The 25,464-nt window shown below is 46.8% G+C and overlaps 1 long non-coding RNA gene across 1 annotated transcript in view; it reads left to right on the forward strand.

Moving 5' to 3' along the window:
- Positions 1-16,039, forward strand: part of LOC311612550 — a 203,127-nt gene extending 187,088 nt beyond the window's left edge. Inside the window, exons 5-8 of the long non-coding RNA XR_014793305.1 lie at positions 4,258-4,352; positions 12,491-12,715; positions 13,627-13,740; positions 14,283-16,039. This is a non-coding gene — a long non-coding RNA (uncharacterized lncRNA). The remainder of the gene's footprint in view (positions 1-4,257; positions 4,353-12,490; positions 12,716-13,626; positions 13,741-14,282) is intronic.
- The last annotated feature ends 9,425 nt before the right edge of the window (positions 16,040-25,464 follow it).

The following is a 25,464-nucleotide window of genomic DNA, read 5'->3' on the forward strand; positions in this document are numbered from 1 at the left end:
CTCTGCTTCTCCGGAGAACCCTGACTGACACCGTGGGGAAGCAGCATCTGCTCGGAAGAGGGAGAGATCGGCAGGGACAGTGTGCCAAGGACACAGGGGGAGGGACTCAAAGGCATTCCTATATCTCCACTGCCCCAAATGCCCAATGCGGCAAGCCCAGGAGAGTAACTGGGACGCAATGTCAGTAAAGAAGAGCGCCTTTGTCTCGGGGACCAGAGCGGCTGACAGCCATCACTTTGACTTTGGAGGGCGTCAGGGAGAAGTGACCGGTCACGCCTGCTAGCATGTGCTCCACACTTCCCAAAGCTGCCCCCGCGTTTCCTCATTTGGTGGCCACACCAACCCTGCACATTGGCAAGGGCCAGGTTGAGTACGCCCATTTCACAGATCAGAAAGAAAAGAGCTCCTGGGAGCCCCAAGGCTGGGGGCTCACGGATGCCTTGAAGAGAGGGAATAGTTTTACAAGGGCTTCCAAGGTGAGACAATCGGGAGGCTGGGATCCACCTCTCTGCATTCACCTGTGACTGAGCTGGCTCCCGCACCAATACAAGACATCCTGCACGTCAGAAATGGTCTACCTGAGCACGGTCCCGAAGGGAGGCCCTGTGGATGAGGACATGTCTCTCCAGAGAGTGGGAGGGGAAAGGCTTTGGAGGACCCGGTCCTTTCTAGGGGATGATGAGTGGTGGCAACAAAAGTTACCCATGGGCAGAAACAGCTGGGGAGCCATCTGTCCGGCAGAAGCCTCCGGCCTGTTTCATTACCCCTCTTCCTGCATTGTGAGAGGCCTGGCCGCTGACAGGAGGCGGTTCACTGCAGAGGGAACAGAAGGAAACCAGTTGGCACTTGTATAACCTTGGCCTCATTAGCATCCGAGCAAAGCCCACTGGGCTATTGACTTCCAGTAAATATCCACCCACCAGGAAGATCCCCCCCAGCCCCGCCTCAGGGGTGTTCAGACTCCAGATGGGGCCTTCTTGCGCCTCCATCCCGGGCTGGCTTTGTCCTCCAGGAGCCGCTCCTCCCCACCCAAGATCCGGAGCTCAGAAAACACTGCATCTTCCTTCTGGAGGGGACCATGGTGGGGGGGGGGGGGGAAGAAGGAAGGAGACATCCGTGGTCACCTCTCTGAAAGTCTCCCATTCTCTCGCTCCCAGGGGCCAAACAAATAAACCTCAGAAAGGCGGTGCGGCAAGTGAAGCGTACACAATTATATTTCCAACTGCTTTGAAAAACTTTTATTTCCATACAGCAAATGACACATTATCTTTCCAGAGGTCAAGGAATAATGCAGTCGGATTCTTTCGACACCGCGGGAGTTAATGTTTCTAGTTGCCATTGTGTCCTGTGCAAAGAAAGGCGGCCGGTCACCTGGGGGTTAGCTCAACACGGCGCAGGGAAGGTGGAATCCACCAGAAGTGCTTTGAAAACGTTGGACACTATTGTGTGGGCGGGTTCCTCCCTGGCCCCGCTGTGCGACGGGCCTCTGGGTGCTAAGGAGATAAGCAATGCGAAGCTTGGAGTGTCAGGGGTAGGGCTCTCCTGAAGCTGCCTTCATAGTTTCCTCGAACTTAAGGACTTTGGTTTGTTAATAGTCATTGAAGCAGGTAATTCAATTGAAGTGTCACTCGGATATAATAATTGCCAAGGAAATTGAACCACAAAGAGATAACCATAAATTGCAACTTAACGTTTATTAGAGTCCTTGGCGCTACTAACGTTTCCCCAGGTATCTTCCCCTCCCATCTTTTGAATGTGCCTCCTCGTTCCCACTGCCCTCTCAGTAATACCTTGGCTTCTTCCTGGGTTTTCAATGGGTGCCTCTGGCCCCTCTTAAAATGCTTCTCCTTGCAAAGTGCTTGTTAACGTTAATCATCTGGGGAGAACTTCAGCTAAACTCTTCATTGTCAAATGTCAGCTCCCACTCATTCTGCCTACAACGTTTTCTTTGCTTTTGTAGGTTGAAATGATGCTTCGTATGTTGAAAGGGCTGGGGGAGTATCCACTGCTGTTACTGTGATTCTACACATTTTCTTAATAGGAAACCATCTTTGCAAGGGTTGTATTATAACACCACTGAACTATGGCCAGGACTTAGAACAATACAAGAAGCCACCTTACCCTCCCCAGGTGGCCTTGCTTGGAAATAATAACAATAGTAGTAATAGTAATGTTCCCAATTGGTGATGAGGAAGGAAACACTTCACCTCCTGATGCTATGGAATGCACAGCCTGCTCCTTTCTTATTCCACTCCCATAATCGCCCCTGCCCAGGATTCTGATCCGTCGTCACGACCACGGCTCTCCTTCCTCTCACCTACCCCATTTTACTCCTAGGAAACATCTGGTGAGAGACTGATTTATGACAGGAGACCCAGTCAGAACTCAGCCATGTCTTCATTCCCAGGAGCCTATGGCAAGCTTTCAATTCAATTAAGGGAGAAAAACATGGAAGGGAGACAACGTGACAAAGACAGAACAGGGAGAGTGAATAAAAGAAAGGAAGGGAGAGAAGCATGGGGAGGAAACGAGGATGTAACCACACGCCTCCTGGATAAAATCTGTGATGTAGGGTTAAGTCTGTGTGTGTGCGCGGGGAGGAGGAGGAGGTTAAGATGCCAAGTATGCGCCCCAAAGGACTGTAACTATAGGAAGTCTCTATTTATGAAGACAGACAATAGGAACAATTCACCAGAATGAAAACAGGTATATGTAAGGTTGTCAGGATCATAAGGATTATTTTCTCCATTTTTTAGACTTTCAATTATGCACCATCTGCATCACAGAAAAGTGGGAGAAATGTTAAGAGAGGTGGAGAGGCACAAACACAGCTGCCCCTTCTAAGCCCCTGACTCTGTGTTGTGTTGAAGTCCGTGGCCTGGGAGCAGGGAAAGATGGTCTGAAGTTCTACCCTCAGGGTGTGCCCCTGCTGTCTTCACTCAGAGTCCCCAAAAAAACTCCCCTAAGGATGAGCTGAAGGAAAGCTGGAAGCCAGAGAAGAGCTTTATGTAGGAATGTGCTGACCCTAAAGGACCTGTTTAAAATTCCTTAGAAGTCAAGTATTGCCAGAACAGCCCATGGCAGCTCTTACATTTCTAATTCAGGAAGATTCATGTATCGCCCATGGTAGTGTGTGTGTGTGTGTGTGTGTGTTTGTCATGAAGAACCCCAAAGTATCCCATTGTCGGAGGACAATGTAATTAAGTACAAAATGTTTGGGGCCCTGAAGTCACCCAGACTTGTCATCCCCACTTGGCAATGGAGTGAAGCCTGCTGGGCCTCAACCGTGGCCATGGCTAAATGAGGGTAATTTAGCTGGCTTCATTGGGTTGCTATGCGAAGGAGAAGGTCTAAGGTTTGTGATGTGTGTAACAGGCTTCGAGTAGTTTAAGTACTCCACAGGTGTTCCCACTTCCTTCTGAACCAAGGAGTCCTGTTTATTCCTCCTCACCTCACTGAACCCTCCTACTTCAAAAGAATGTAAAACACCACTCTGGGATGACCTTGCTTGTTATCACACGCATTCAGATGTGCCACTGACTAAATCGTGACCCTTAAAATGTTCTTTCCACACACAGTGGCGAAGTCTTGTAAAACACACCTGCTTGACAAGTTCCAGTGTCTGAAGGGGTTGGTGAGGTGCTCTGGAGGAAGCCTCGCTGGACTAGGATCCAGCAGTTCCAGGCTTAGATCCAAATTGCCACAAGCACAGTGAGATGCTTTGGACAAGACACTGCTTCTTAGGACCTCAGTGGTCCCCTTTGTAAAATGAGGGGAAATGGCCAGAAGCAAGAATTTTAAACACATTTAATCTAGTACTTCCCTGTTCAAATGGAGTCCTACCTCTAACAGAGATGCTCTGGCTGTGGCAGGGGGCAGTGCTCCGTGACTCCTTCCCAATTGGTGGCTCTCTCTCAGTGGTTGGTGGTTTGCCTTGAGATCCATCTTCAAGGCTATAGAGCAAGGCCTGGAAACCACAGGTTTTTTACACTCTTTCAAATCACTTGACAATCTAACAGTCCACAATTTTACATATGTCTATCCTAATTTATCAACATTTCATCACAGGGGATGACTATTTTGTAACGTACTGTCGTCAATATATACCAAAGCATATTATTACATTGCTTTGTTGACTTCTATTGTTGGAGAGTTAAAGAATATTCAACTCAGGACTTTGCTTTCCTGAGTGCCTGCTATTTTGCTTTTTATTCTGATTTTTTTTTCTAATTTTCCTTCATCCCTGCTGTTTTCCAGAAGGAATCCCCATCTTGCTGATACTCTTCTGCATTGAATTTCCCTGCTGACTTCCTTCCCTGGATTGCCTCGCATGTTTGACAGTGAACAAGGAGGTAGGATGCTTGCCATTTGGTAGGATGCTCTGGGTGTGTGTGCGTGTTTCTATAGATTTCTATCCCATGCTCTTCCCCCTTCCTCCAGACATCCTCTAAATGGGTCCAAGGACCAGCAGCAACAGCATTACCGTGGAGGCTCTTTAAAAATACAAATTCTTGGGTCTCATCCCATTCTTACTGAATCAAAGCCTCCAAGGTTGAGGTTAGGAAAGCAGATGATAATATTAGCTTCCAAAGTGAATGTTCATCTCCTCAAATTAAAAAAAAACAAAACAAAAAAAAAACCTTTCAAATGACTCTCCCCCGTCTCTCCATCTCTCGCTCCTCGGCTTCGTCCCCCTCAGTTCTCATCCCAATTACCAGCTGACTGGTGGATGCCACTGCTACTTAAATGCGCTCCCACTCTGGATCCCTAATCATGCCCATTGTGCTCCTCAAAGCTAAGTCAAGAATCGCTGCCTTTTCATTCCCCTCTCCATATATATTGTGGAAGGAAGCAGGTCCCTGCGCTTTTGTTGTCTCTACTTCTGGGCTCGGCTCCATTTGCTGGTGAACAGGCCTTATCTTCCCTCTCCCCCTCTAACGACCATAACATTCGGCATCCTTTCATGTCTGTGCTTTTAAAGTAAATCTTTGGACAATTAAAGATATGAAATGGCTAAATAGAGTTCTGCAGGCGTTGTTCTCTCCTTTTTAAAGGTTTAATCACACTTAATGGCTCTCTTCAAAACTTGAATTTTCCATTTTGGTGTTCTGACTCCATTGAAAGAGTTTACTAATATTCTTTCAAAAGTATTCTCTGCTCAAATGAGCTATTCAATGGAGCTTTAGGCCATGCTATAGGATGGATGCTACATGGGAAATAACTTAAAGGGAGATCAGAGTTGGGGGTGCCATTCCTCACTACAGGTTTTGTTAGTTAAACCATAGTAATTAATACGGGAATCCATTAAATGTTAGTGTGAATGGACAAGAATAACTTAGGTAAAAGGGCATGTTTCAAGTCCTGTTTCAAATGCAATTTAAATACCCCTTTCCCTGAAGATAGTTTAGTTTGGCCTTGCGAGTCTATAAATAGGAACCGGTAATAAATTCTCCTTTCCTCCCTCCCTTCACCTCCTCTCTATTTTTCTTGCTCAAAAGTAGTAGACAACGGAACAGAGGAAAGTAAAAGGAAAGCATTGTGTGACCAATGTCTGTTTCAGATTGTTGTAAACAAATTGTCTTGACTCTTCCCAGTCTTGGTCCCGCTGAGTTGTATCTTGTTCTGACTTGTCACCGTCAGGCATAGGAAGCTGGCCGGACACTGAGTACCCCCTGGGTCATACTCACAGTCCAAACGATAGAATTTGCTCCTTGAAAGGGAAATTTAGTGGAAAACAAAAGCCAGTACTCCCTGACAGCATCTTTATTAACCCCTGGACTCTCTGGTGGGCTAAGTGACTTGGATAATGCATGTGATGCTAATGAGATACATGGGCTCAGATAAGGAAAACTGATGCTATGTGTCTGTGACCTAATAGGGACACCCCGTCTCCCTGCTGCCTTCTGGCTGGCCTGCCTCCTGCTTTCCCTATTTCTTTCTTCCCACAAGTAGCCTTTGAGTACCTGCAACATGCCCAGTAGCTTGCTAAGTGCTAGGACAAGTTTGAGAGAATTGTGACCTGACCTTGAGTTTAACCAAAGAAAGACAGACATATTGAAGGTAATGGAAAGAACCCCGAGGACATGACCTGCGATCCAGGCCATGGTGGTTCACCAACTACATGATCTCCGAGAAGGCATTTCAACTCTGAGACTCTGTCTCATTCGTGGAGAGAGTTGCTGAGAAGTTACTGCTTCTAAACATACTCATTATTTACTTAAGCTCCAGGAGAGCAGGGACCTTGGCTGCTATTCACCTCTGCATCCCTAGTGCCTAGAACAGTGGCTGGCATAGAGCAGGCGCCCCATAAATAGTTGCTGAATGGATGGATGCATGTGTTACAGTTAAAGAACTCTTCATGAAGCCTGAGCTGTTGACCTTGACCTGAGTTTGTAGGCTTGGAAGGATTTACACTGGACAGAGGAGGAGGAGAGCATTTCAAAAAGAGAGCAGCAGAGGGAACAAAATGGGGTCAAACAATCTCTGTTTCAAAGGTTCCGAACAGCCGAAACCGGTTTGGCTCAGTGGATAGAGCGTCGGCCTGCAGACTGAAAGGTCCCAGGTTCGATTCCGGTCAAGGGTATGTATGTTGGTTGTGGGCACATCCGCAATGAGGGGTGTGCAAGAGGCAGCTGATTGATGATTCTCTCTCATCAATGTTTCTAACTCTCTATCCCTCTTTCTTCCTCTCTGTGAAAAATCAATAAAATATATTTAAAAAAAAAAAAAAAAAAAAAAAAAAAGGTTCCGAACAGACCAGTTTGCACGCAACAGCGATGGATGGGTCTGGGAAGAGTGGATGCGGGCCAGGTTTCCGAAGGCCTTGGATGCCAGGATTAGCCAGGGGGGAGATGGTGAAGGTTTTGGATCCTGGGTGTTATTTGAAGGAAGGGATTATTTTAGAAAGATTAATCAGGCAAAATATTCAAGACTGAAGGTGGCAGAGAAATAAATTAAGAGGACGATGCAATAACTGAGGTACTGAGTGACAAGACCTGAATTAGAATCACGGAAATGGGAATCAGAAGGAAGGGAGAAAGCAGGAATTGATGGAACGGGTCACTGAGGAGCTATGAAGAGATGAGGGAGGAGAAAGCATTAAAGGTATAGAGACTGGAGTTCTGGTAGAATAGAAATGGGCAGGGAGGCCACTTATGAGAGAAATATAATGCAATCACTTGCAGTTATTTAGGGGTGTTGGTAGAATATCTAAGGGAAATGTCTAGCAGGCAGTGGTATATGTGGGGCTGGAGAAAAGAATGTGGGTGAGGACCAAAGGTAACAGAGTGGAAGCCATTTCCTTGCAGGTGGTTGGGTAGATATGGCTTCTTTAAAGAAGAGCAGAGATGCCCTGGCCAGTTTGGCTCAGTGATAGAGCATTGGCCTGCAGACTGTTTGATTCCTGTCAGGGGCATATGCTGGGGTTGCGGGCTTGATCCCCAGTGGAGGGCATACAGAAGGCAGCCAATCAATGATTATTTCATCATTGATGTTTCTATCTCTCTCTCTCTGAAATCAGTAAAAATAAAGAAGAGCAGAGACCCCAGGGCAGAACCTGGGTGACAAGGGAGGCACGACTCCAAGTCATTTCAGGCTAATGAGATAGGATATTTGAAGGTCCTGATATATAATTGGGTTAGAGATCATTATGAAGAAAATCCTTAGTGTAAGAGAATGGTCAAGCATATCAAATGCTAGAGATAATGTCAAGGAAAATGAAAAATTAGAAAAGATCATTAGATCTGCCCATTAGGAGATCATTGAGAAGAACAGGAGACAGAAATATTTTCCTACAAGGGAACTAATTCCACAGGGGAATTTTACACATTCCCAGAACTCATGTTGGAAACTCCTCTGTTCCCTTATCTTCTCCAATCCACAAGGAATGTCACATGGGGAAGTCGTTATAAGCCATGTGATGGCAGCCCAGTCTGTGTTCCCCACTAAGAGCAGGTCAACAGTTACTGATTAATCACCCACTCTAAGAGGAGTGACTGGTTTCTTACCCCTGACACCTGCCATCACCACTTCTTTGCTTTGCCTTCTTCTGGAACCAAGGTTTTATAAATAACAGGTTTGAGACAGAGGTGGGAAGTCATAACGAAATGCTCAACAAGCCTTGATGAAGATTTGAGCTTCTACAAGTTTAGTTTTATTTCAGAGAGACATGTTGGGGAGTTGGGTTCCATTAGCTATAGAGCTGAGCTAACATATCAGAGAAGGGTCACAGGTAGCAAAGGATGAGGAACCAGGCCCACATATATGCTAGGTTGCTGGCTAGAGACTTGCTAACATGTGGGGTGCATTTTAAAATAGCTCATCTCTAAGATACTTCCCCCAATCTGCCCATTTAGGCATGGCATTCATTTAAAATGGTGGTTTTCAACCTTTCTAATGCCACAACACTTTAATACAGTTCCTCATGTATGCTGACCCCCAGCCATAAAATTATTTTTGTTGCTACTTCATAACTGCAATTTTGCTACTGTTATGAATCCTAATGTAAATATCTGTGTTTTCCGATGGTCTTAGGCCAGTGGTCGACAAACTCATTAGTCAACAGAGCCAAATATCAGCAGTACAACGATTGAAATTTCTTTTGAGAGCTAAATTTTTAAAATTTCTTCTAATGCCACTTCTTCAAAATAGACTCACCCAGGCTGTGGTATTTTGTGGAAGACTCACACTCAAGGGGCCAAAGAGCCACATGTGGCTCGCGAGCTGCAGTTTGCCGATCACAGTCTTAGGTGACCCGGCTAGCGGTTTTCAACCTGTGGGTTGCGACCCACCGGTTGAGAACCCCTGCTTTAGAGCCTACTGATTTAAAGGGACAAAGCCATGAATCCACAAGGACAGGTCAAGCTTACAATAGGGAAATTATACTGTGTCCCCACCTCCATCATCACTTGGTTTACATTAACCCTAATGCACAAATGACTCACAACAAAGCATAAAACCACAGTTTGACTTTTTAAGATTCATCTCAATGTCCCTAAAAGCTGGTGATAGAAGATGGTTTCATATTTTCTTAGCATAACTAACTTGGCTTACCTGTTCTGATAAAGCACAAGGCTAGGAGGTGGGAGGGAGGTGCCTGAGGTTCATTTGCTTGTTCAGTTAGGGAAAGTTTCTTCAATTTAGCAGTAGGACTCTATGATAGGCTTGTCCTGGAGATATGGATGTGAAAGCAGCATCTCTGCCCTCAAGAGATGCTAATGCAGTGGCTGAAGCAGACGCAGATTACAAAACAAAGTGCAAAGAGAGAGCTGGCGATACAGGATGAAAGGATGTGTGGGGAGGAAGTCCTGGCCCTGACTGGAGGTCACAGGGAAAGGTCACAAAGACTTTTTGCAGGGACCTTAGAAGCAAGATGCCTCTCTTCTATCCTCAAGAGTCAATGCCTTCTCAGAGTCACTGCAGGAACGTGCTGCCTCGGACTCCCCACCCCCCATTCCCTCTCCTCTGAGGAGGGGAGAAAAGCCAGTCACTACCAGAGAAGACGGAGTAGGGTTTATGGCACTTGTGAATACTTTCAGGCCAGCTTCCCCATCTAGACTAAACGGAGAACAAATTAGGACCTTCCAGAGGTCAGGACCCGCCAGCTCCCTAGCAGGAGCCTGGTGCATCTAAGCGACAGCTTCCACAGGGTGGCAGTGGGGGAGGGTGTCCAGGGGCTGGTGGATTAGTGCTAACTGGAACGGACCAGAGAAGGGCGATGGCAAGCAGGAGATGAGGAACCGGGCCCACAGGGAGCTTTCATGGAAGGAAATGGCCTACTGCCGATGGGTCTCTGGAGGAAAGCAAGAAAGTGGTGGGAGGGGCACACATGGCTTTCCCAAGACTGGAGGGAGGTCACTCACCCCCTGTGATTTTTGCACAGCCCCCTGTGATTTTTGCACAGCCTTATCAGAAAGGCAGGGTTTCAGCTTTGGGCTTAACTTGGGTCCCTTTCTCTTACTTGCTCTGGAGCATGACCTTAAGGAGAACCAACATTCTCATTTGCAAGGCTTTGCATTGACTCCCAAACTGTCCCCCAAGAATGAGTCCTCCATTTATATCAAGTTTTCACTTCCTACCCTCTTATCACCTGACTTCATTCCCAGGAGACCCTTGCAAGATTAGGAAGGAAGCGACTTTCACCTTTGTTGATGGGGGTACAGGAGCCTAGTGAGCTAATGGCACCCACCGAGGCAGCGGGGCAACAGGGGGTCTGACCCATCCCCATCCCTCAAGAATGTTCACTACAAAGCTGTCAGCTGGACCTATGCCGGGGCACTGGAGGCTGGGACAGTGTTGTGGGCCCAGAGCTTCTGCATTTGCTGCGACACATTGTGAAAAGGTGTGGAGAGGGTCCTTGGGCCTCTTTTTAACTTGACCACACTTTCGCTTTTTGTTCCTCAAACTCTGATAGCAGAGACTTGCCAATAAGAGGGTTTGATGGGGGACAGCAAGCAGGCTGATCCCGAACCCTTGAATGTTGGAGGAGGAAGCACCCAGGGACAGGAGGGCCAGAAACAATCCCAGCTGACTGCTCCACGCAGGCCCCGGGTCAGCGGTTCCTGGCTCTAACAGATTCCCCTAGATGTCTAAGAAAGACATCCCCGCAATGTTTCCATTTCCAAGAGAAATCGCTCCTCTCTCTGCATGTTTCCTTCAACTCTCAGCAAGACCCGAGCAAGCGCACGAAGGTTGTAAACCTGCTACTTCACTGAGGCTGTTTATTTCCAGTCGACAAACACTGCGCCAATGTTCACTTCAATTAGGAGACACACTTGACAATCTGACTACTCCATCTGATGCCTCTAGGGCAGATTTCAGCTCTTCCCGGAAGGAACGGGCCGACACCAGATCCATATGAATAAAATATACAGGCAAGGAACGCTCGCAGCAGTTTGGGGAAACCACCTTCTGCAGCGAGGAGAGTTAAATGCCGACATGAAAACATTTTTTTTCACATAAATAAAGCATGGAGCTCAAGCTGGAGGGAGGCTGGGGATTCAGAAGCTGCTTGCGCTTTCCCTGCCTGGAGTTGGGAATTGAGTGAGAATCCGTACAAAGAGTCTGAGACCTTAGTAATTCCGCAGGAGAGACTGTGGCAGCAGAGTTACACTCCCTAACTAGAACCTTACTAGTTTATTTCAGCTAAGATCCTCCTGGCAAACAGAAGTTCTCCTTGGTGTCTAATTGCAATCCTTCTGTTGAATCGCCTCTCTTTGTTACTACCCTGAACACAACCAGAAAAGAAACTCAGCCTCTGGCTTTCTGTCGCCTGGGAGAGGAAGGCAGAGACCAGCGCCCACCCACGGAGTTCTTTCTGTGCTGAATGGACCCTGGCTCCCTCCGTGCTCCTCTCTCCCTAGCGGGAACAGACTGGAATAAGAGGTCAGACCCCTGTTGCACTGCCCAGCTGCCTCGGTGGGTGCAATGGGTGCCATGAGCTCACTAGGCCCCTGTATCCCCATCGGCGAAGGTGGAAGTCCGTTCCTTCCTCATCTTTCAAGGGTCTCCTGGGAATAAAGTCAGGTGATAAGGTTGTTAGGGACCCACGCATTTGATTATTTGGTTCCTGTTTTTGGAGCTTGCCTGGTCTCAGGTGCAGTGAACTCCTGGCGACAGCTCGGTCACTGAGTTCAGAAATGAAACGAAAACTGCCTTTAAGTCAATGTATCTCAGACTGGACATTCATCTAGTTCCTGGATAGGTAAGCTTGGCTTATCTTAACTACCTGTATTTGTGTATGTTTTAAGAAGGACCTCACTCAGCTTCTACATAAGCTTGTTAATAGAATGAGATCCATTTTATAATACTGACAGGTATATATCCTTTTTTAAAAGGGCATTATAGCCAGCTATTGTTAGAATAGAAAGAAATCTCTTGAGTATGGCATTACCACCACTGTTTCACTTATCAATACATTGTATTTCTATTATTAGCAAATGCTTATAATAGTACCTAATTAAATGTTCTTGGATTTACACTAGCAGTATTTGGTAAATCTCTAGTTATTTTCATTCCTTAATTCATACATTTATGAGAGCCTAGCATGAATGAGGATGCTGGGGAAGATACTCATTTCCTCCCTCCAGGAGAGAGAAAGACAGACAGCCTGTGCAGAATGGAAATGAAGCAGAGGGGAAGAAGCATCAGCTCTGTGCTGAGGAGTGGGCAGGCTTGACCCGAGACTCAGAATGGGAGCAGGAGGTTGTGGTGGAGAAAAGGGTGACAAGGACATTAGAAGGCGCAGAGTCCCCGCTGAGACAACACAGATCTAGAGCCGAGAACTGGGCTCTGTTTTCTTCATCCTTCTCCCTCCTTTCCCCACAGCCTCTCCTCCACTTTCCCTCTCCCCGCCACCAGGTTTCTCTTCACTCCCTCTTTCATCCTCATGACTTAACACTAATTTTTTTTTTATCTCACCCCCAATCCAGGTATATTTTAATAGAAATAGACAAAAACATTCAGATATCTAAATCTTAGGTGTTTCTCACAGGCATTGTTTCATTCCTCTAAAAATGCCCACGCTGGGAGGAGAGGACCCACAACAGCCCGATGCTGGGAGCCGGCACCCCCTGCTCCGCTACTGATCGGCTCTAGGTCTTCCCAGGAGTCTGGGGAGACCCATCATTCTGGCCTTTATCCCTGCCACCAGCTGCATTTCTTCTACACGTTTGTTTGAACAACCAGAGAAGCTGATGGAACCTGAAGAGAACAGCGGGTGAGCAAAGGGGGCCCTGAGCCCCTGGAAATCCCTCAGGGCCTAAAGCAGAGGCATGTGGGTGGACGCCACTTGCTGTTCACCATCCCCAATGCTAACCAGAAAGTGTGTGGACAGTCCGATCATCGAGGTCGCCCTTGCACAAATACAATGTCAACAGGAACATTAAAAAGTCTCCCTAGAACAAAGTCCCATTTGCATGATTAGGGATTCTTTCCATCTGGTCCATGCCACCCATGCAGCCCCAGATAGCAGAGTATCAAAACTACGCCCGCCTGCTCTGGTTTTCACAAGTTTATAAAAAGAGAAATTGCCCCGATAGTGGCCAGGGCGGCCATGCCGTGCCGCCTTCCCTCGCGCCCAAATCCATCTGGCTGTGCTTTTGAGCTAAACATCAGGCATCCTCAGACCTCATAAATTGTCTGTTCTCTAAATGGGCAGAGGGATGGCATTCATGACTTGATCTCAATCAAACAGTGTAAAAACCCAAACAAAATTACATCTGGACAGACCAATGGGATGCCAGGTTTTTGCTTGATGAGAAGGGAAATAGCTCAACCCTGGCCCCTTGAAACACAGGCTGTATCTCAAAAAAAAAAAAAATAAAAAAATAAAATGCTCATGGAACCTGGTCTTGCAGAGACCAAGTTCCCTTGTAACATACCATATAAACTAGATATGGAGCTTATTTTGCTCAGTGCTTTGTGACCTGGAAAACATTTTTTGGAACCTTAGGAAGAAATTAGTCCACGTCCATCCCCACCGCCCCCAAATGCACTGAGCATCATTTTCTGCCTCCATAGCCCAGGTGAACAGCAGCCAGCGAACTGGGGGCGGGGGAAGTGCACTGATGATTTCCTGACATAGTTAACAGGCCGTTATAATTCTGTCCTGCTCTGTGTTCACGTCAGTGTCCGGGGAGTCGGAAGGCTACCATTACAAGAGAAAAATAGGCACTCCTCACTCTGCCTGGCGTCTGGGCACAGAGTAGCTGCAGAGGGAACAGCAAAGCACTGTGTCAACCGGTGAGATGGTTCATCGTCCACAAACCCGTTACTAGTGCAAAGTTTGAGTGAATTTTCTGCAAAAAAAACAATTGTTTGGTTGTGAGGGTGGGCAGAAGTGCGTTGTATTTTTTTAAAGATGGAGATGGCCCCTTTGGAAGCAAAAGTAGGGTTACTTGCGCTGAGATCCCACCAGATCAAGAGGGAAACCTCAAATGGCTGGGACATACCCCTCCCTCCTGATGCTCTCCCGGCCCCTGTCTCCAGGGCTGACCTGGGGGACTGTGTGCCTGGGCAGAAGCAGCAGCAGCAGCCGGCGCTATGCAAATGTTTTCTTAATCATGTCCTGGCCATTGCTCCACTGTGAGGCTTTTAAGATAATTTATTAATTTTATCTGTCACTGCCGAGGCTGGAGCAGTGGGCTGCGGGCTTCTGCGGTGTGTGAGCTAGAGGTTTCTTCCCGAGTTATTTATTTGATCGTGATATTAAATATTAGCAACTCTAACAGCTGGTGTGTTTATCCTGACTTGAGTGTATTAACCTCTTTCGCCCTCTTTTCCAGAAGAAGGACTCGGCCCTGCAGATTTGACTGTCAGCTGTGGTGCCTGGCGGCCCCGCCGGTTGGCATCCTGACAGAATCTCAAGTCCAGAGCAGCAAGTAAACATGGATGACATTGCGGCGCGAGGGGGACGCGAGCACATGATGACTCGAGGCACCTGCAGCTGCTTGCACCCAAATCAAAGTACAGGCTGAGCTCACTGGGATGGAAAAGCATGGAATTTACTTAACGGGAGTGAGTTGGCTCCGTGCGAGGTGAGGGAGGAGTGGGCTTGAGGGGAGGACACAGGAGGGGAAGATGGAGTCAGTGGCACTTTGCCCACTGACAAGAGTCGGCTGAAACACCTTGGGGGAGAAATCCCCGGGTCACGAGGCCCATTGTCTCCCATACTGTGGGTAGGGGTGCGCAGCAGCCAGTGCTGAGCTGACAGGCCCTTGATACAAAGGACAGGCCAGGAAAGCTGTGCTACCGGGTAGGACAAAGTTGACGTTCACTTAACAAGCATGGCTTCAGGCCTACAACTACATTTTACTGGCTGGGTGACCTCCAGTGAGTTATTGAATCCTTCAGCCTCAGTTTCCACATCTGCAACATGGAAATAATTACCCGTAACCATGGTGAGCCCTAGTCAAATGACAGAGTAGATGGATAAAACATGCCTATCAAGAATTACTAGTTTATTGTCTCTCCTTTCCCAGCAAGAATGGACTTGACCCTTCTCCACTGACAGCCCCCCATTTCTAAGCTCTGCAGCTCCCTTTTCTCCTGGAGTTGAGCTGCAGGGATGTCCTAACCCCATCATCTCCCCTCCCTCCCTGTTACAGAACCGAGCGTCCCTGGGATGCTGACCCAGGGAGGGAGGGGTAGGAAGTGATTCAGTGTTCAGCTTCACAGGCAAGATGTGCCCCTTGGAAGAAACATGTTTTCTTTGAGGGCCCACCCGCAGCCTTAGGATGACTCAACAGTGATGGTGGTGATGGATACATACAGGGGGGGTTCAGAGTCAGGAAGGATGGAGAGGCAGGGAGGGAGGCCGGGGTTGCTTTAGGATGCTAGACTGGTGAGATGCCTCCATTGTTCCAGAAAGCCAGGTGCTTGACACCTCCAAGCATGGTCCAGGCCACTCAGTTAAAAAATTACACAGTATTCCCATTCAAAGTAAAGCTTAATCTTTATCTGTTATTTATTTGCATTTTGACAGGCATCTCTCCTTTCTCTGCAGATCAAGGCTTAATTCAAATGAATGACTTTTTAATAGTGGGATGTCTAGTATGCGGCAGACATACTAGAGTTGGGAGTGGGGACATGAGGACCTTTCCTGCCTTTCCTCTAACCATGCCACCTCACTCAGCAGCTACCGGTGGGGTGAGCTCTGTGTGTACATCTAAGGCAGGAGTCAGCAAACTGTGACCCTGATTTTGTAAATTAAGTTTGATTGGACCATGGCCATGCCCGTTTGTTTACTTACTGTTTCTGGCTGCTTTTTGGCCTAATGGTAGAGTTGTGGGGTTGAGACAGAGAATGTATAGCCTGCAAAGACCAGAATATTTACTCTCCAGTCCTTTTCTGAAGACTTGCCAACCCCAGTCTAGGTTAACATGTAGCTTAGATTGACTATAGTTCAGAGGCCTGGGTATGATCCAATCAGAACCTACTTTTGACCCTATCAAAATATAAAGCATGAAAAAAAAACCATATGTTCAGGTATATATAAAAATACTAATGCTATCTCAAAGTAAAGCCTTTTACTTTTATCTGATCTAAGACTCACAGTAACCCAGGAGTAGCTTTTGTTAACCCAATTTTAGAGGTATTAAAACACTGGCTTTGGGAGTTAAATAACTTGGTCTACGTTTCATAGTCGGTAAGGGGTGCAGCTAGAATTGAAATCTGGGCTGAAGGGAGATCTTAACCACCTCTTCTCTATACTCCTCAAATGGTGACTATTACTACCACGTATCAAGCATTTATTAAGTACCAGGTACTACTGTTTGATTTCCCACATTTTTTCATTCAATCTTTAAACCGACACAGGAGTTGGCAGCCCCATTCCACATCTAAAGTTTCTGCAGCTTTAATTAAGCGTGCCCCAAATGAATGACCTCAACAGCAATGACTGATGATGACCCTTTATCAGCCCCCCACATCTCTGATGGAGGCAGAGATCCCTGTTAGTTATGCTCCCTCCTGGGGGTTCCAGCTGCTCCCCCACCTTCTGAGCTGGGAGAGCTCAGCGTGCACCCTCCCTCTCCCACATCAAGGCAGCTGGGCCAGTTCTGCAGAGTGGCAGGTGGTAGAGGGACTCTGGGTGTCTAGTTGGGAGATGGGAGTGACAGAATGGACCAATACGTGGTTTGGCTAAAAAGACAAGAGATGTGTGGCTTCTCGGCTGCTGACGTGCTCTGGCTCAGGAAAGGCAACAACACTAGTGTTTCCAGCTTTCCAGCTTCCCCATCGGTCGGAGCCACCGGGTCCCAGACCAGCACCGCTCTGGGCCACCACACCACCAACACTGCACACTGCGCATGCTCTCTCGCCTTCCCAGCCGCCCTCATTGCCAGGATGATGTGCTGTCTCTCAAATGACTGTACCGTTGACTGATGATAGCACCACGGGCCAGATGCACTGGGACAATCTACTGTCTGTAAAAATTTAGACCCATGATGCTAAAATAGTTATCTGTCTACTTCTGCCAAGACCTTCAAGATACCCCGTTCTGCCCAAGGATCAACTAGAACACAAGAGCTGTTCTGAGTGGCCGTGACACTTATCAGTGTGAGTTCATTATTGCTTGGTTTCTCCTTAGACTTTAATTCTTCCCGTTTTGCATTTTTAGTCTGTTTCTGTCAGAAAAGACAAAAGGTGGGATTCAAGAAACTGATAAAAATAAACATGTTTCCTTGGTTACCGCTGTGACATTACTAACTTTTGGGTGAGGGGCAGTTGGTTGGCATCTGTCACATAGGGTGTGAGTACAGAGGGAATAGCATCTTCGGCCCTATCTGTCATTCTCACTCCTGAACGCTGGACCTGCATAAGCTGTTACCTGTTTCATCTCTACCTGATGTCCTGCAGGCACCTTCAACCCAGCAGACTCAAGAGAGAGCCCTTTCTCCCCGTCCACTCAGTCCCCCAAATAGCAATCCAGGACCGCCCCCCGCCCCCGACATTTCCTTTTCCAGCCCCTAATCCAATCCCACTCTTAGTGTCCTGGCTTGGCCCTGATCATCTCTCCTGGACTGTAGCCTCCCAACAGCCCCTCCAGCTCGTAGGAAACTACAGACTCTTAGAACAAACAGAGATAAAGATGTCAATCAAGAAAAAGCATAAACGGGGAGGATAGTGTCAAGGAAGAACTGAAAACAAGGACCTGCCCTCTGATTACCAGTATAATGAGTGTTTGAAAACCAACCGGTGTACAAGTTTGAGGATTCAGAAGCTGTGGGGCCAGGAAGCGCGCCGAGTGTCAGCTATGCTTATCGTCATGGCTGTCATTGGCTACAAAACAGTCATCGGTGAATGGTCCCTAACCCCCAAACGAAGTAAACGGAAAACAGGAAGTCGGTTTTTGAATTTAACGAAGTTTGTCTGTCACATTTTTAAAAACACTGACTGAAAAAGCTACTTTCATTTGACATGTGTCTTACCTAACGTTTCATGTTTGGGAAGATGAAGCAGGCTTTGTCTGTGCAATGCCCACAGAGAATTTTGAAGTTAGGTAAACAAATAAATAGTAACCTTGGGGGAGGCCCCCTCATCTTCCCCCACAATCCTGTCCCCCAACATCAGATGTAGTCATTTATCTCCTCATAACACTATTATAATATTACGGTTATTATCATTATCACACTATTATGATTCCAATAGCAAGTTAGGGGACATGAGCAGAGTCCTCCCCTGGAGAAGTCCCATGAATAGAAATGGTGGCAGTTAAAGTGGCGCTAACACTAGCTGCCACACGAGATACTGTGTTGAAATGTGAAAAGTGGGCAGATGAGGGGGGGGTGCCCTTGGTGCCCCCAGAGAATGTGGGGCTCTTGGGCACCTGCACTTCCCTTTTCATTGTGGGGATGGAAAGAGAGCTCACACACAACTGCCATGTTCTGTGAAGCACTATTCACAGCAGCCAAGACACGAAAACAACCTAACTGTCCAGAGATAGATGAATGAATTTTTTTAAATGTGGTACCTACATACAAAGGGATATTAGCCTTTGAAAAGAAGGAAACCCTGACATAGGGACTTGGGTGAGCGCTGAGGACATCATGTTAACTGAAATAAGCCAATCACAGAAGGACAATAGGGTGTGACTCCACTTATGCATGAGGTATCTAAAATAGATTCATAAAAGCAAACAATAAAATGGTTGATACTGGGAGTTGGGGGAAGGGGAAAATAGAAGTTGCTATTGTGGGGCATAACATTTTAATTATGCAAGATGAATGCATTCTAAAGATCAGCTGTACAACACTGCACTGATAGCAATACTGTATTGCCCACTGAAAATCTAAAGGGGTAGATCTCATGTTAAGTGTTCATGCACCCACCCACAAACATACACTCACACACAAAATCCCTAATGCCTTTAAATATTCAAAAAACTAAATTAAACCAAACAAAAACATACTGTGACCCTATTTCTTCTGCTAGTTGCTGCTCAATATCTTTGCTGTCATCTGCAGCAAAACCCTCAAAGGAGTTTTCTCCCAGTTTTATCTATATATAACTGACATATATTAGTTGAGAGTGTACAGCATAATAATTTGATATATGTATATATTATGATATAATCAGCACAATAAGTTTAGTTAACATCCACACCTCACAGTTACATTTATCTTCTGTCATGAACACTTTTGAGATTTACTTTCTTAGCAACTTTCAAATACTATATGTGATGCAGTATTATTAACTAGGGTTATTGTGATGACTATATTCCCAAAACTTATTTATATTATAACCGGAAGATTGTACATTTTTACCACCTTTATCCATTTCTGCCATTTCTTTTCTGTGTCTATGAGTTTGGTATGTTGTTTTTTTAAGATTTCACATATAAGTGAAATTATTTAATATTTATATTTCTCCATCTGACTTATTTCACTTAGCTTAATGTCCTCAAGGTCCAGCCATACTGTTGCAAATGGCAGGATTTCCTTATGTTGTATGACTGAATATATATCACAACTTCTTTATCCATTTAGCTGTCAATGAACACTTAGGTTGTTTCCGTATCTTGGCTATTGTAAATATGCTGCAATGAACATAGTGTTTTGTGTGTGTGTGTGTGTGTGTTTTTTAAGATAGTGCTTTTGTTTCTTTTGGTATGATACGTAGTTCTATTTTTAATTTCTTGAGGAACCTCTATCCTGTTTTGCATAGTGGCTACACCAATGTACACTCCCACAAAGAGTGCACAAGGGTTCTTTTTTTCCACATCCTCACCAACACCTCTTGCATATCTCTTAAATGAGAGCCATTTTAATGGGTGTGAGGTAACATCTTATTGTGATTTTAAAATCCTAAGCTCATTGTAAGCGCTCAATAAATATCCCACAGTGGGTCTTCATCTATGATGAAACCTAGTTTCTTCATTATCACACTATTATAACCTCAGGGTCCCAGGTCCAGGAAGGAAGGAGGGTTAGACATTTATCCACATGCCCCTCTCCTGGTGGTTCTGTAAATAGAGATCTAACTGGAGCATCCATCAAAGCACTGCGCCCTCCCGGAGAAAGTGCTCACAAAGTGCTGGGGGTGGGAGTCGCTAAGGGTGAGACTTTGATTTGCAGGATTTCAGTTTTATTAAAAGAGCATGTTGGGGTGCTTCCCTCATCATGGGACTGGCCCCTTTGTCCTTCCTCTTCCATCCCTGCCTCACAGCTACACCCCGCGATCAATCCTCTGCCCCGGGGGACCAGGCAGGACCTGGCACTCAGACGCACTCATCCACATGGCCCCAATCGATGCCCAGATCAATGCTGATGTTTGAAATCAGAATCCGTGGCATGCACTTCACCCAGCGGCGTTTTCCTCGGCCATGCTGGGACTCCAGGAGCTGTGGCCTTTTCTCCTCGAAACTGAAAGCGGGTTTTTGCAGACACAGTAGTGGGTTTCAGAACTGCAAACTGGAGAGGCGTTCTGATTCCACAAACGGTCCCTAGAGGAAACCATTTCAAGCCGGACATGTTTCTTCTTTAGCCAAGGGACCTGATAGCATCATCTCAAAACTGTCCTTCCCCTGTGCCTACTCCATCACACACATGCACGTGCGCGCACGCGCGCACACACACACACACACACACACACACACACATACCTCCCTCTCATTTAACTAACGTAAGCAGGGAATAGAATCAGTTCCTCAGCCTCCTGCACTCCATCAGAATGTGGAGGAACAATAAGGTATCAGGAGGAAGGGTTCTAATGACCGTCCCTGCCTAGAGCCACACACACCCGAGGATCTTCTTAGCGGAGAAGTCTCTCTTGTGTTCCCCTCTGTCTAGGTTGGGACACCGCTACCCCGTGTTTGTGTTCGGACAGGACCACCCAGCCCTGGACATCCTACAGAGAGAGGCACCTTGAAGTGCCTCGTGCTGACCTCATAGAGCCCTGGTCTGCCCATCTGGGTCAGCAGAGCCTGCTCCGCACAGGCAGCCGGCGCTACTGAAGGATCGTGGGACTTGGAAGAACTGCGTGTTTGTCCCTGTGCTTTGTGGAGCCCGCACATGGACGAGCAGCTCGCCTTCCCTTCCCTGGGAAGACAGAGAAATCGGCCTGGGAAGGAAGAGGGGTTTTACGAATCAGACAACATGCCTCTCTCCTCCTCCTTGCCTGGCTTTTAGCTACCTGGATTGATGGAAACTGGTGTGTTCTAGAACATTCCTCCTTTGGAGAATGTGGAATTCAGAGATGTCAGAGTTGGAAGGAATATCAGAGGTTGATATTCATCCACTTCTCCCGCTCCCATTTTACAGGTGAACAAACCAAGGAACAAAGAGAAAAGGCCATATAGCAAATAAGGAGCAGGATGAAGCCTTACCGCAGATATTCACTCCAGAATTTCCACATAGGAAAGGCTCATGGCAGGTAATGCGGAGAGGGCAACTAGGATACATATTTTAAAGCTGCTTTTTACTCACAACATAGTATTTATTACCTAAAATGCACGTTTTCTTGGGGGGAGGCTTTGCTAGAGTCTGGTAGAGTTTAGGTTGGACACCAAAAAATTTCTCTCCCTGAATACCCTTTGGTGCACCACAGAATCCAGAAATTCTGATGCCTAATCTAGGGCTGTGTCCACCATTCATCATTGCCTTTCCGGAGATGCTGTAATAGAAGATAACCATCCGAACTTCCCTCAGAGTGTCCTCTGGAACCAAGGTCCTGGACTCCACCCTGGCATCAGCTGGGTGATGCCTCTTTTATTGTATGGTTTGGGGCATCTGTAGCCCTTTAAGATGCTACAGCTAAGGAACTAATGTCCTTCAGATCAGTCTTGCTCAGAAATTTCAAAACCGGTGGCCCAGAGAGTCCTCATTTCTCTGCTCACTCTGGATCCACCCCACGCTGTTATTTTCTATGTATACACAGCCCTGCCAGCATCCTGCTACCCAGAGCCCGCTGGACTGCTTTGCCTCACCCCATAGAACTCACTTCATGAACAAAAGCCCCACACGGGCCTGGCAGCTGTGCCCAAATCCATACCATTCAGCCCTACATACATTGTTAAGATGAATCGTTGGGGGCTTGCCAATAAGTCAGAGTTACCTGTCCCTTCTCCTGAGAAAAGAACTATATGTTCTTGCCTCAGTGATGGGAGATACACAAACTGAAAGTGTTCCTTATCACGGTTTTGTTTGTTCCTCCTGCCCAAGCAAGTGTTGTGTCTTTACGAATGGCCTGCATTTCCGAAAGAATGTTTCACAGCACACAACTCCTGTGAAACACTCTGGAAAAAGGGAAAAAGCCAATACAACTTTTATTTCTGATTTGTTGTTTGTTGTTGAAGACATTCTTTTCTTTCTGGTTACTGTTCTGAAATGTCCCATGTGTGTCTAGTTGAGATGCTTCTTACTCATTGTGCCTGGCACTTGATGTCTTTTTCCATTTGAAGAATCTAGGAAAAAAATCTCTTGTGTTAATTCTCTGGTACGTTCTCACTTCTCTTATCACCATTATTTATTTTGGAAACTCCTATTAATTGGACATTGAACTTCCTGAATTAATACTTGACATCTCTTATGTTTCCGAGACTTGAGACCTTTTCATCAACCAACCTACAAGGTGTGTTGTCCAATGATAGAAACCTGCCTGGCTGGGCAGGTGGGGAAGTAGATGATTGCCCTGCCCTGGGCCTTTTTCTTGCCCATCGACAAGAGTTTCAACTTGATTTGATTGGACTATAGGATGGAGGCTTGGCTGCAGCAGGCAGAGCTGTGCTGGTTAGTACATTGGACCCCTTTCCCTACAGCAGTCTAACACCACCACTCTGTTTGCCCACGTGAACCTGGCCTTGAACCTTTTGGGAGTTACATAAATAACCCTGCCTCCCCTCAGTGCTGCTGAGCTCTGTCTCCAGCAGGCTAAATTACACTGGCTTGTATTTTATGCTGAAAAGTTCCTGTAATGGGCATAGGCCTATGCACTCAACTTTGTGACTTCACATTATCCTCATGTGCTATTGAAGGCACGTGTAACTCTGAGGCAGGTCTCTCTGTTTGCAGGTAGCTGAAATGACCATGTTGATGCCTTCATAACCAGTCAATTCAGATAAAGCTGTCAAGCTGTGTATGTCCCAATCCTCACCGAGGTCTTTGCCAGTACAAATGGGAATTCCCTATGGGTGGGATCTTTCTTTTTTTTTTTTTTTCTTCTTTTCTTAAAAAACAAGACTAGCAAACAAATTATAATAAAGCCCCCAAATGCTCCTTAACCGCCCCAGCACCAGGCCCAAAGCTGTGCACACAGCTAATGGCCACAAAATGCTTAGTTCTTCTGGGTGGTGAGTAAAAGGACTCTGGCTTACAAGTCAGGAGGCTGCATCCTGCCTCTAAGTTCCAAGGGAACTGTACTGTTTATAGGTGAGATGCCAGTGTCACGGCATCAACATCTGCCTGAGGAAACACACAGCGAATTATACCGAGTCTGACATGTGTGAGCACGTCGGGAGCTGGCTTGCTTTGTGGTAGAATGGCGGGAAAGGTGGAATAATGGGGGGAAGTTCTACCTTGTCACCTCCTCCCACTCTATGGGCCTACAAGGGCTGCTTGGAGAACAGTTAGACCACTCTGGGTAAGAACTTTCAGTTTCTCTTTCACCCCTAATCCTGGTCAGAGAGAAATTAAAGATTAAGTCTACGATCTGCTTAAGGTGACCAGCTGTCCTGGTTTGTTGAGGAGCTGCCCAAAATGAAGGGCCCTCGTTGCTAAAACAAGGATAGCACTGGGGAAACTGGGATGGCTGATCACCCCACTGAAGATCGTCAGAGAACATAGATTCAGCTGGTTTGAGAGAAAATTCCAGTAAGGGGAGTGAAGAGAGAGGCAAACCCTAAGGTGACTCCCAGTGACCTCCAAACTCTTGGTGTTCATGCCTTTGTATAATTTCCTCCCTTTTCATATGGACAGGCCTGTGCCTTCCTTCTAATGCACAAAATACACCAAAGGTGGTAGATACCAGCCCGATAATTACAGAATGTTACAGAGCCTGCAGCTAGAACTCTTCTTGCAGGCTTGAGGAAGTGGTAGTCAAGAAACCTGGGTAGCAAGACCTGTGGGCTTCCAGTTGAGAGCCAGCTCTTGGTCCTACAGCTGAAAGGAAGCAAAGTCTGCCCACACCCAGATGGGCTGGAGACAGATTCTTCTCCAGGGAGCCTTCAGATGAGAATACAGCCCGGCTGAAAGCTGAGTTGCAGGCTTGGGAGACCCTGACCAGAGCACCCAGTGACGCTGCTGAGTTTGTCATAATTTGTTCCCTAGCCATAGAGAACAGATACCAGGTGTTTTAAGACATTTTGCAAAGTCTGAGAATTGCTCACACAGGAAAGGGGTGACATCCCCACTGTACTGTTGGTGTGGTCTGCCTCTGGCATCCCTCCTGAGAAAATAGCACAGCAGGAGGGCATAAAGACCAATTTCTGGCCCTGGTTCTCTGTGCCCTTTTTAAAAATATATATTTTATTGACTTTTTTACAGAGAGGAAGGGAGAGGGATAGAGAGTTAGAAACATCAATGAGAGAGAAACATCAATCAGCTGCCTCCTGCATACCCCCTACTGGGGATATGCCTGCAATCAAGGTGCATGCCCTTGACCGGAATCGAACCTGGGACCCTTCAGTCCGCAGGCTGATGCTCTATCCACGGAGCCAAACTGCCTCTTTAGGCCACACCCAATGTTTAACCTGGAATCTGTGAGGGACTTCCTTGTTCACAGACTAAGATTCTCAACATCAGCGAACCAAGGTTTCAAAACCAGGTCGCTTCTGACTAGAGTCACCCTCCTTGTTACGACGACGACCAGCTTTCATCATGATGCTACATGCGCTTTGAACGAACTGTCAAGTCAGGAGTTAAAAATCCCCCTTTGAACTGATTCTCTTCCTTTCTGTCTCCTTTTCTGCGCCCCCCTCCCTCCCTGTCCCCATCCCTGTTCGTGTGCACTCATTTCTCCTGTTCAAACAAGACGGTAAAAGGATGAGAGCAGGCGGCACTGCACCAAATTGGTCTAATGGAAATGAGGACCCTGCCGCTGGAAATGTAGGTAGGACATAAAATAGGGTAATTGACAGTTTTCACTTTGCAGGCCAACCTCGGAGCTCCTTTGTTTGACTGGCCTGACCCCCAGCTCAGTGTGATTATCCATTTTAGAACTCAGCGAGAGGCAGAACAAGGGCGAGCGTGGCCCGCCGGGCCACCTGTGGCGGCAGCAGCATGTGGGGCTACTGAGCCCCTTCCCGGCACCCTGTTCTCCATTTACCTAAGACCCAACATCCTCCGGCAATTCACTTGGTCTCAGATTAGTATATATTATCAGTCGCTGTCCTGGATACTCTAAGCTTCGGAGCAACCTTGCCAGCAACTCGGGGCTGTTTCCAGTTGGAGAGGATCAGGGAAGCATTCTCCCGGGATCGCACGCACAGAGCCTTCGCTTTCACATAAGAACTCACCTGACTTCTCAATTACA

Source organism: Pipistrellus hanaki (genome assembly GCF_964339955.1).
Source record: "Pipistrellus hanaki genome assembly, chromosome: 18".
Taxonomy (NCBI): Eukaryota; Metazoa; Chordata; class Mammalia; order Chiroptera; family Vespertilionidae; genus Pipistrellus; species Pipistrellus hanaki.